Source organism: Emys orbicularis, chromosome 10 (genome assembly GCF_028017835.1).
Source record: "Emys orbicularis isolate rEmyOrb1 chromosome 10, rEmyOrb1.hap1, whole genome shotgun sequence".
Classification (NCBI taxonomy): Eukaryota; Metazoa; Chordata; order Testudines; family Emydidae; genus Emys; species Emys orbicularis.
Window position 1 is genome coordinate 33,175,878 of NC_088692.1, and position 10,514 is coordinate 33,186,391.

Sequence of the window (10,514 nt, forward strand, 5' to 3'; positions counted from 1 at the left end):
TGCAGGAGTTCCCGTTTTGTGCTCAGGGTGGGGGTGGCGATGGGGGGTTCAGGAGTGAGGGCAGGGGACTGTGGTGGTCCCCACACCCTAGCCCCCTGCCCTGAGCGGCTCAGGGCAGGGGGCTGGGGTGTGTGTGTGTATAGGGAGTAGTGCGCGGGTGGGCTCGGGCAGTCCCAGTCATGGCTGCTGGGTTACCTTACCTGGCTGGCTGGTGGACACGTCCCTGCCCGGCCGCTGCTCCTGTTCGCTGCCAAAGGGAGCTGTGGTAGCAGCGGCACGTGACAGCTGAGACCCCCTGGCCTGCTGCTCCCTTCCCCTGGCCTTTTTCCAGGGGCCGCCAGCAGTAGTGCACACCAGGGACTGCACCTGCGCTGCCCGGCATCCAAAGGAGCAGGGCAGCAAGACAGGCGTGAGCAGACGCCCCACCAGGGGAGTGTGCCCGCCCGCCGCCCCTACAGCTCGCCCCCAGCCGGCTCCTCACCTGGCCGCCAGCACCAGCCAGCAGCAGGAGCCCGGCTCACCAGCTGGGAGAACGCACTGCACGCTGCGCCTCCAACACAGCTCTTAAATGGCTCCCTCCCTGCTCTCCCCCACAGCTTCTGCCCCTGCAGCGGTCCCTCCCGCAGGGGGTGCTGGACGGTGCTGGGCTGCCCAGCCCCCCCTCCCTGTAGTTGGGGGGCCCCATGCCAGGGCACTGTGTGTTACATTGTAAATCCGCCTCTGCCTTCACCTTCTCTTTGTTAAGCTAAAGAGACTAAAGGAGCTCACTCTATCACTGTAAGTAAGGCTCTGTGTCTGTCACAGAGATTATGGAAGTCAGGGATTCTGTGACTTTCCGTGACCTCTGTGACTTCTGCAGCGGCCAGTGCACTGGCTCTGGGGCTGCCCGAGCAGATCAGGCCGCCCCTGGGCCAGTTGCAGCAGCCACTGGGGCAGTTTGGGTGTGTGAGGGGGCTCAGGGCTGGGGGTTGGGGTGCAAGGTGGTGCTTACCTCAGGAGTGGGGAGGGGGCTCCCCAGAAGCGGACGGCATGTGCCTGCAGCTCCTAGGCGGAGGCACTGCCCCCGCAACTCCCATTGGTTCCCGGCCAATGGGAGCTGCAGAGCCGGAGCTTGCGGTGGGGGCAGTGCACTGAGCCCCCCCGGCCTTCCCTCCCCCTAGGAGCTGCAGGGACATACCAGCTGCTTCTGGGGAGCTGTGCAGAGGCTGGTAGGGAGCCTGCCAGCCCCGCCAACCCTTCCCTGACCCAGCACCAGCAGGGGTCCTGGGCCATGCGCCCCTGCCCGGCCTCCCTCCCAGCACCACTGGGGGTCCCAGGTCAAGTGCCGCCACCCAGCCTCCCTCCCAGCACCAGCAGGGGTCCTGGGCCACTGCCCACTCCCCCCCCCCAGCACCAGCAGGGGTCCCAGGCAACCCCCCCATAGCACTCGTGGCACCCCAAGACTGCCCCCCCCCCGAGCACCTGCGGCCACACCAGCCTAAGTTTTAGTTAGGGGTTATATAGTACAAGTCATGGACAGGTCACTGGCTGTGAATTTTTGTTTACTGCTCGTGACCTGTCCATGACTTTTACTGAAAATACCCGTGACTAAAACGTAGCCTTAACTATAAGGCAGGCTTTCTAATCCTTTAATCATTCTCAGGCTCTTCTCTGAACCCTCTCCAATTTATCAACATCCTTCTTGAACTGTAGACACCAGAACAGGACACAGGTTTCCAGCAGCGGTCGCAGCAGTGCCAAATCCAGAGGCTATAGAGTCAGTCTCTCTCCCCCGATTAATATTTAATTCATACAAAGTGGAGCAGCTGCAAAAGGAAAGACTGAGCGAGACCAACAGCTGAGTAGCAGTTTTGAGACTGTCAGTGATGCCTAAAGGGGCAGTTCAGCATCAAGTCCCTTTGCAGTTACACAGGTCCAGCTTCACAGAGTCATTAACAAACAGCTAGCACCCAGAGTCCTGCTCTAATCACTAGGTGTCACTGTCCTCCCAGAGATGGGACTGGAACCCAGGAATCCTGGATCTCTGCTGCTGTAACCATAGTCTGAATGCTTCACAAATGCTAATTGACCCTCACAACTCCACTGGGTCATTACCCTCATTTTACACAAGGGGATTAAGGCCAAAATTTGCAAAATCCTTCACTAATTTGGGGTGACGGTTGGACTGGTGAGAGCTCAGCTCACCTGGGAATCAGGCCAAACGGTCTGAGAAAACAGGGGGAACAGAGCTAGTGGCCACCTCTGAAAACTTTTAGTCACTCACCCAGTAGAGGAAGACCCAGAGACAGAGCCCAGTTCTCTTTCTTGCTAGCCTAGTACCTCAACCATTGCCCCAGCCACTTTGTTCCAGCAGCCCCCTGCCTCGGTCATCACCCACCTTCCAACCTCTGCAGTGACTGAGACGGGGTGTACAGACAACAGCCTCCTCCTCCGCTGCACAGCCCCAAGCATTGGCAGAAGGAGGGGCCCTGGAGAAAATGATCATTTAATTGAAGACTCTACATACCTGCAAGGGGACAGGCTGGGATGATTTAGTTGGGGTTGATCCTGCTTTGAGCAGGGGGTTGGACTAGTTGACCTCTTGAGGTCTCTTCCAACCCTAATCTTCTATGATTCTATAACAGACAACCGTTCTTTGAGCAGCCTCTAATGTTCCCTGAAATCACAGAATCATGGCAAGGTAGGGCTGGAAGGATCCTCCAGAAATCATCCAGTCCAGCCCCCCACATGGAGGCAGGACCAAATAAACCTAGCCTGTCCCCAATAGGTGATTGTCCAACCTGTTCTTAAGAGGCCGGGGATTCCACAACCTCCCTTGGAAGCCTGCTCCAGAGCTTACCTACCCTGATCATCTGAAAGCTTCTAATATCTAAACTAACCCTCCCCCCCCCCCGCCCCGCTGCTGATTCAGCCGTCTTGTCCTGTCCTCAGTGGACACGGGGAACAATTCATCACAGTCCTCATTATAACAACTTTTTATAGACTAGCCCTTCTGCATCTTGTCCCCTCTTCCCCAGCTGTCTGTCCTCTAGATTAAACGTGTCCAGTTCTTTCAACCTTTCCTCAGAGCTCATGTTTACTAAACCTCTTCTTTTTGCAGCTCTCCTCCAGACTCTCTCCAACTTTGGAGTGGCTCATTCTGCATCCCTAAGCTCATTTTCAGGTGGGGTTGAGTTTTTGGGGAAGGACCATCTAGCATACACATGCACAGCAGTGAATTATCACTGGTAACGGCACCTTTGGCATCAAGGCTATGGGGGAAGGAAATTAAAGGTAAAAAGCTGTCCTCATTTTACCTCTGGCTCTACCTCCAGCCCCAGGTAGGGACATACTGGGAACAGGAGCAGCAGCTCTTCAGTGAACTTATGTAGCATAAATGCTTGAGTTTGCACTAATATCAAATTACAGCTGATACTTCAAATGCACAACCACTACCCAAGACGAGCGCAACTGTGTATTGCCCCACAGCAACCGTGGCTCTGCCATTAACAGGCTTTCCCAATGTATCGGCCATGGGAGCGTGCCCAGGGAGCCCCAGCGTGGATGGGTGGAGTAAATTCCTGGTGGAGTCTGAGCAGCCCATGCCACACGGCTTGGCTGAGGTCCCCCAAATGGACGTTCCAGCTGGAAGCGCAGTAGAAGATTCCCCATCCCAGGGCTATTGGGGGAGGGGCTTGGCACAGACCCTGGGACTGCTCATGCCCCTCTGCCACAAAGGACACCCTCCTTCCTGCTCCCTCCAGCCATGAGGGAGAAGTGGCCAGCACAGGGCCTGCCAACTCCTTGCTCCCTTCTGCGCGCTGGGGATCCTGGCTGCAGAAATGCTCCATCTCCTTTGCCAGCCTCAGCAACCGTCTGCCCACTGCAGCCCTCGATGCGGAAGAGTCTGACTCCTGTGGCCAAGGAGGGTTGTATTTGGCCCCTGCTGCATGGCGGGTGGGTGGCACAGACGCCAGTTCAGAGCTCTTCGAGTGCACTAGGGAGCTGGTGGGACATTCTGAAACACACGCTTCTGTCCAGCTATTGTCAAGGACAGACGTTTTCCAAACCCGCCTGGCCTGGGGTATGGCAGCCCAGAGAGCCCTTCATGCGGCGAGACGAGGGCTGCTGGGGTGGGCCATGCGCCCGGCTGAGTCACAGCAAATATGGTCAGCTGGGCTGTGCGCTGTCAAAGCCAGGTCATCCCTGGGCACAAAAGTGCCCTTTCAGCAGCGCCTGGGATTGTCAGGGCTGGAGGCAGGCGTGGCCAGTCCAATACTGGTGTGTCAGGAGGGAGTCCGTGAAAAGCTAAGCTGGCACCAGCAGCAGCCTCCCCCCAACACTCCTGGGCACACGGCATCAGGGATCCGAACAGCCCTGAAATCCCCGAGCGCATGTCTCACTAGGGAGCCCAGTTTGCTCCTCAATCCGCCCCCAGGCCCCACCCCAACGCTGGGGCAGGGCCACATTCAAAGCCCAGCCCTGGGCGGGAGCCACACTTTGTGGATGGCCACTATAGTTACCATGGGTTGTGCCAAAGCCCAGGGCTGAGCAGCCTGCAGTGACGGGGTGTCCAAACGCCAGGGCAGCCCTGGCGGGCAGAGCTCCCCATTCTCCAATGAGGTGATAAACAAGCCAGACCCCTGCCAGCCCTCCCCTCTCTCCTCTTTACAAAGATAGGGGCACGTTAGCATCCCCATTTCACACACAGGGAGACTGAGCCATTTAAGTGTCATGCACCTGCACACATGGCAGGGTGCTGGGGATAGACCCCAGGCGTCCTAATTCCCTGGCCTGTGCTCTAGCCACTGCCTCATCACTAATCAGTTATAATGAATACTAACGAATTACAAAACCTTCCGAGTGTCTCCTCGCTGTCGTGGGGCGGGGCTGGCGCTGGGGGGCAGCGTTCAGCGGAGTGGGTTGGAGGAGCGCTAGTTCAGCTGTTGGATGGCACTGGAAGTGCCCCTGGGCTACTGCAATCACAACTAATCCTCACGCAGGGCAGGCATGGCAGCGACAGGGCAAGGGATGCAGGTGGCAGAATGTCATCACCCAGGTGGGAGTTTGGCTGGGACGCCAGAACAGACACTTGCAGAAAGGGCCATGGGGCAGCACATACTCAGGCCCTCAGCTTTCTGCCTAGATGGCACCCCAATAAACACAGCCCCACCGTAGGACACTGGCTCAAGGGAAAAGCGACCCCCACCAGCACCACATTCTCTTTGGCTTGGTGTCTCCATTCCATGGCCCAGCGCAGGCCTACGTCCCTGGTGTGCATTAGCAAGTGCCCAGCCCGAGGTGCCAGCAGCATTGCAAGCCTCAGTGTGCTCTGGCAAGGAGCTCTGTTCGCCCAGCACACCCCCGTTCCTGGGCAGTGAGCAGGGTGGGATCTGCCAAAGGGCAGCGTTTACTGGCTGCTGACTGGCATCTCCCTGCACTGCAGTGCAGGCTGGGCCCGGGAGCACAGCTAGCTGAGCCTGCGCCTCGCCACTCTCGCCCTGCCATTCCCAGCTGCACGCCCAGCACGCCCAGCATGCCCACAGGCAGGCGCTGTGGAGAAGGGGGCTCTGCAGGCTGGCGCACTCAGCTGTGCTGCATTCCCCCCCATGGGCCAGCAGCAGCACCCCGGGGCTTAGCTGAGTGCCTGGGGGGTTCAGCAGAGAGGATCTGTAGGGCACCCACCTGGAGGGGGCGGCTGAGCACGGCCCAGAGGGAGCGCCGATGGACCAGCCGCAAGGCGGAGGGGTGCGCCAGCGAGACAAGAGATACCGCCCGACACAAGGAGATGGCAGGGGCCAGGGAAGGGCAGCAGAGAGCGGCGAGGGGAAGGAGGGCGCCTCGCAGAGGTCATATGGCGACTTGAGGGGGCCTGTATACAGAGGTGCCCTGATGGGAAGCCTGCCTGCGCCCCTGGAATGGGAAGAGTAGGTAGCATCAGCTCTCCACCTCGAGGCTCTGCTTATTCTCAGCCCTCCCCGGCAGGGACTGCGCTTCGCCTGGGGCGCAGTGCGGCATGGGAAGCCCAGACACAGGGGCTTTAAACCCTCGTGATTCTGGGCTCATGGAGGGTCCCACACAGCTGTCTAGAGCTGCCCAGCCCTCTGCCTGCACCAGGGCAATTCCGAGTCCCGGCCCCTTGCAGGCTGTCTCTGGCCCTGGCACTCCAGCAGCATGTCGGGGCTGGAGCAGGGACCCAATCCCTCCCATTGCCACCTGCACCCCTAGACCCCCCTCGTGCCCCAGGCTCAGCTCCAGTCACGGCACCTCCCACTCCCTCCACTCAGCCGCCCTTGTGCATGAAACCTCACGGCCTGATCTCTTTATTCAGCAGAATGTCTGGAGGACGGACGTGCTTCCCTGGGGCAGACGGCAGGTCAAAACCCAGCTCCCTGCCTTCGGTCGCCATTGCTCTTGGCCCAAGCGTCCTTGAACCCGAGCCTCCTCCTCCTCCTGCTCATCAACCCCTCTGCACCTCCACAGCACCGCCACACTGACCCTCCTGCCCGCCTCCATCTCCCCTGGCCTTAATGAGTGCAGTGCCCACTCGACACTCCAGTGTCCCCAAACGCACCTGACCCCGGTCTCCCGTGGGGAGGATAGCTGGAAAGGGAGGGACGCGTAGGAAGGCCAAGGATAAAAACACAGTGACCCAGGTGGGCTGCCCAGAGGGAAATGGGGAGCCGTGGCCAGTTCTTTGTGAAAATGCCTAGGGAGCAGGGAAAGACCAGGAGAAAAAACGCCAGCATGGCAGCTACCTTCAGCCCGGTGAGAAAGGTGAGCCTGGCACTCACTGGCTAGAAACCCCACTTTGAAATCAAACAGCAGTGCAGACAGGAACCCAGCTGTCAATATTTGGAGGCCAGCAGTGCCGTGTGGAATAAGCAGCCCAAGTTTTATGGCAAACAAACCCTGCCAGACAAGCCCGCCTGCCATTTCTGGTGGAATTCCAGCCCGAGCAGACGAAGGCAGCAGGGGAGAGGGACGCGCGGCTTCTGCTGGAGCAGTTGGTGCAGCACCTGACAACACCGTGCCCCCAAAGGGGCCTGCATGCAGTCCATGGTTGGAAAGGGCTAGTGGGGCTCCCCGGAGCCAGCCCCGGCTCTGGACAGTTAGTACATCACTCACGAGCCGGGGGAGGCGGTAACAGTGCATTGGAGCTATTTGCTGATTGTTCCACACCAGCCTCATAAAGACCGCAGCCTTAGGGCAACCACCAAGCCCCAGACTGAAAATCTCCCCTTGCCCAGCGCCTCTCCCTTCAGCCTGGCAGGCAGCACAGGCCAGTAGCCAGGGCTGGGAGGCTCCTAGTCAGAGGGAGATTTTAGGCCCATTGGACCCTGGGGTAGCAACTGTGTTTGGGAGCGAAAGCAAGTGCCTGGCACTGAGCAGAGGCAATAAACAAGGTTTATTGGTGGAGACCCTGCCCAGGTACCCGGTCCCCTCGCTGCTGGTAGTGGGGGCTCTGCTGCAGGGGCAGGCGCTCCCGTCAGTCCCCGATGCCCCCTGGCCCTTCCAGGAGCGGCCCAGGCTCAGTCCAGCGGGGGCAGCACAGCAGAGGTGAGCGTCTGGCTGAGCCCTTTGGGCTCCTTGTCCTGCCCCGGGCAAGTGTCTGAACAATCACACAACCCCAGGCAAGGGTGGGCTGGGATCACAGACGGGGCACTAGAGCCAGCCCCTCCAGGACATGGGTGTCGCCAGGCCAGGCTCCAGTGCCATTAAAGAGCTGGGCTGACAGACGTGGCCCAGCACTAAACGAACGTCATGCAGACGTTCAGCCTTGGCCTGGAGCTGGGCCTCAGCCCCTCCCCCTCGCCAGCCAGCATCTGCCCGCTCCAGTTAGCGCTGGAGCCTGGGCCCAGATCTGCCGACCTCGCAGCTGAGAGTTTAAACAGGGTGGCTGGATCCTTGCACAGCCCATCTGCCAAGAATGCGGGGAAGGCAGGCAGGGATCTTCCAGGCACTGGTCACCATGGGCAGGAATGTGGGCTGCAGCACCATGGGGTCTCAGGCCCTCAGCCCCAGTGTGCTCCTGAGCTAGGTGCCCTTTGCCCAAGATCCACGGTGGGTACAATTAGCTGGGATTGCTGGGCACAGGGGTAGCTGCTTGGGAACTCCAGCTGGGCAGAGGCAGGCCAGGGGAGGGAGCTTGCTGCACCCTCTGCTGGGGAGCTGCCTGGACGGGCCAGGCCCTATTTGCATTCCAGGAACTATGCTGGGCTGGGCCAGGTTTGGCACTGGGGGCGGTGAGACACACTGACCCTGCTGGGAAACGCTAGCCCCAAAGCTGTAGAGCAAAGGTGTCCAGGGTGGCTCGGTCCAAGCCCTAGCCAGGCCCAGCGGGGGGGCTGTGGCAGGGAGTGCAGCACGGGGCTGGAGGACTCGGTGAGGGTGCAGCTGCTGATCCCTGGGAATATCTGCACCGAGGGGCTGTAGCGGGGAACAGGGCGGGTGGTGCCGCCTGGCCGTGGATTGGGCGGAGGCTGCTGCCCAGCACTGTGGTGCTAGCCTCCCTGCCAGCAGTGGCAGCTGAATTCAGCCAGTGGGGGCAGGTGGCCAAGGCTGGGGAGCAGCCCTGACCTCCAGCTGCTATGAACTATTGGGTCTCCCGCGTTCGGGCGTTCATCCCCCTTTTCCTCGCCCCCAAGGTCTCTTTGTGCCCAACCCCTGTGCACAGCGCTGCGGGAGGGGTCTGGTGGCAGGGGCCTGGGCTGGCATACAGCGGGCCCCAGGTTTCTGGATCGGGCTTGGCTGGCTTTGGTTAGATCTTTAGAAGGAACCCAGCGCCTGGCAGAAGGGTTACAATGCGAATGCTAATAACACCGAGCACTTAGACTGAGCAGCTGCTTCCCAGCCAAACACAGCCACCCTGTGCACTGAGCCATTGCCTGGAAGTGCCATGCATGCTTCAGTGCCATGCAAACACCCAAGGAGTCGATGCAGCCACCTCTGGGGTGGAATGCAGCAGCAGCTGCTCAGACATAGCTTCCTCCCCTACACGCAGCAATGTCTCGCCCCTGCATTAAGACGGCTGCAGGGCACCATTGGGGCCACGGTGACCCTGGCCAGGAGCCTGAGGTGACTCCTCAGCTTCCCCCCGCTCTGAGATGTCTCCCCCCCCCCCCGCCCCGTAGGGCATCATGCTTTCAGTTCAGCCACTCCAGGGCTGGCAGAGCAGCTCAGCATCACTGCTGGGCTGCAGCCCCCCACCCCTCCCCAGGAGCTCACAGGACAGGGCGACAGTGCTGTTTCCCAAGGCCTCGCTGTGGTGCCCCTGCCCTGCGGTAACTGCCCCATCATTCCCCAGTACAGGGTGAAGTGGGCAGGCACCACCCCTGGCAGGGCACATGGGTTCACTCAGGGCCAGGTGCCAGGGGGTGAGCAGGAACCCCAGTCACGCCCCCCTCTCACTCCGCGTCCATGGCAGTGCAGTCTGCTCTCAGGGGTGACACCACTGCTGGGCTGGGCCCCTCCCCGGGCCGGGCCAGGCTGGCACAGCAGCCCATACGCCAAGGGCTAGGCCAGAGGATGCCAAAGGGCCACTGGGCCAAACAGGCCAGGGGAGATCCTCCCCAATCCACCAGCCCCCAAAGCAGTCCAGGCCACATCTGGCTCCAGGTGCCAACTCTCTCCCATCCCCTCCCTGGGGCAGGGCAGCAAGGTTCGAACTGACAGGGCCTGGACTCTAATACCAGGCCCAGCCCCTGTACCCTGAACTGCAGCGGGAATGCTGCCGGGGTGAGGGGGGCATACAGGGGAGCAACCACTCACCAGGGGCCCTCTGCAGGAGGCACCAGGGCAGGGCAGGATGGCGCTGGCCAACACGACTGCTCTGTGGCCCCTGGCCAGGCTGTTCCCAGCCCCGGGTCCCACCCATCGCACCCCCTGGGCCGATTTCCATAAGGGGCAGGGCTTTGCTCACCCTCTCCCCTGGCACCGCCCCTCCATTGCCAGCCCCCAGTGAGAGAGGCCAGAGTTGCCCATGAGTTGTCCTTTATTAGTGTCTTTGCTCAGTGCAGGACAGCTGGGCAGAGGGAGGGCAGCACCAGAACAGGGTGCTCCTGGGGGGTCGGGGTGCCCCTCAGGGCGGGGCTGCGCTCAGCCACGAACCCAGGGCTGGTACAGAGATCTGGGGCTGTGCCATGGGGCAGGCTCTGCCCCTGCCCATCATTGCCCCAAGCCCCTGGTATTCATGTGCCAGCGAGCACGCACCACCCCCCTCCCCCCCCCCCCGCCAGCCTGGCCCAGCCAGGAGTGGGCAGCTCAGTGAGGGGAGTCAGACCATGTGTGTCTTGGCCCGTTGCAGCCACTCGCCCCACAGAACTGCCGGGGGCAGGGAGCTGGGGGTCACTCTAAGAGCTAAGGCAAAGGGAGCAGGAGCTGCCCCAGTGGTGCCGTGCGGGGCGCCCCATAGGGCTGGGCACATGGCCTCCCGGGGCATATGGCTTTATCCTTTAGTGTCAAGGGCTGCGGCTGCCCTGTGGGAGGAGGTGCGGGGCAGACCTGGAGGCTGAGCTGCTCTGCACTGGTGTCTG